Source organism: Schistocerca nitens, chromosome 6 (assembly GCF_023898315.1).
Source record: "Schistocerca nitens isolate TAMUIC-IGC-003100 chromosome 6, iqSchNite1.1, whole genome shotgun sequence".
NCBI classification, from domain to species: Eukaryota; Metazoa; Arthropoda; class Insecta; order Orthoptera; family Acrididae; genus Schistocerca; species Schistocerca nitens.
The window spans coordinates 132,330,520-132,332,278 of NC_064619.1; positions in this window are offsets into that span (position 1 = coordinate 132,330,520).

Consider the following 1,759-nt stretch of genomic DNA (forward strand, 5'->3'; position numbering starts at 1 on the left):
AGCGTCACACGGAAGAGCGACCGCGTAGCACGTCTTAACACTTCCGCGTCTGCAAGCGAACTGCTACAAGAATTCCTATGAAGCTGAAGAACACATCTGCTGAATGATGTGTCTGGAGTGTTGTGTTCCAATGTATAAGAATGTATAAGAATGTACAGAGTGGTGCGATGAAATGGAAGAGACTAACCTTATAAATGTCATGTAGCAAAACTCCCAACAGCCGGTCGAAACGGTGCGATCTCACATGCTGAAGTCTTTGCCGAATAATGTCAACACAATCGAAGACTGAAAGTATTAGCAACTATGGCAGTAGCCAAAAAAAACGAAATTAATAAAGAAGTTTATTAAGCGATCCTGATGGCTTTATTCAAAAGATGCTGCTTTCTTTTAGAGCAGTGGTGCAAAGTTTCTTTCGAATTTTGTGGTGCGTGGGGGTTAATGACAGTCTTTAAAAGACAAGAAAAACCGAAAACAGAACCGGTAACTTCCGACGTACCGTAATTCCTTATGAATTATTCTAAAACATAGACTGTATACTGAAACTCATGGACTTTTGAAGATGATATGTGCAAATTTTCATGGCCTATGAAACAGTCTTCAAGTGCAAAGGAGTGCTGAAGCCTGAAAGGAAGTAGTTATTAATGGGTTATGTCACTATTAGAAGCCTTTACACAAAAAATTCCGTAGTTGTCTCAGGTCACGATCTGGGTTTCAGTAACAGGCTATTACGCGTTTTGGTAACTCATGTCGCTTACGAGCAATCTAAAATCCCATGTGATACCGAGTTTAAAGGTCATAACTTGTCAACACAAACAATAGGCACGTTACACAGATTGAAATTTGGGCACAGGTGTATCATGTCACACCCGAATAAAATTAATATCAAGAAATCGTCATTCTATATAAACCGGCTCTTGTTCTGACATAATAAAAAATGTAAATGGAGCAAATGAAACAGTCAGCAAGTGCCTGGTTCAGCTGGGGTACAAGGAAGGATACTGAAGCAGATTACAGAGCCTGCATCTAAGGTCCTGTTAATGACTGAACATGCGGAAACGCCATGCAAGATATCTGCTGGTGAACAGCCATGGCAGGACAAGCGTTTGACTGCTGAGCGATTAGCATTTGCAGCTGACAGCCGCCAAAGCAAGAAACGATTTAAATGTCGGAAGTACCTTTCCAGTCGGCACGCTGCGTCATTAGCGAGCTAATTAACTGATTTTGTCTGAGCACGAGGCGAGTAGTCATTGGCCAAAGGACATTGACGTCTCCTTTGGCTCTTTGTAATTGCCTTGCCTGTCGATACGCGGCTGGTAGCCTTGAATAGACGTGCGCAAGATTTTTGGTATGTTGTGTACCTGTAACAGCAACTGCAGAGGTCATTCTATATATATGAAATTGTGAATGTTGTGACACTATAATCAATTTATGTATAAAATGTGTGTGTGTGTGTGTGTGTGTGTGTGTGTGTGTGTGTGTGGATGTGTGTGTATATTCCAGTTTAAAGTTTGGCCAGATCTCTAATTTCAAGCAACCATTGTACACTGAGGTGCATCTATAGCTTATTTCACATGACATTAGCGTGAGTCCTTATTGGTAATGTAGTCTCCCAATTTCTCTCCTGAGCCCCAGTTTAGTACTACAGGGAAGTGTGGGAAGTACAAATCGCAGAAGGAGACCAAGAGATGAATACACTAACCAGATTCAGAAGGATGTAGGTTGCAGTGTTTATTCGGAGATGAGGCTTGCACAGGGTAGA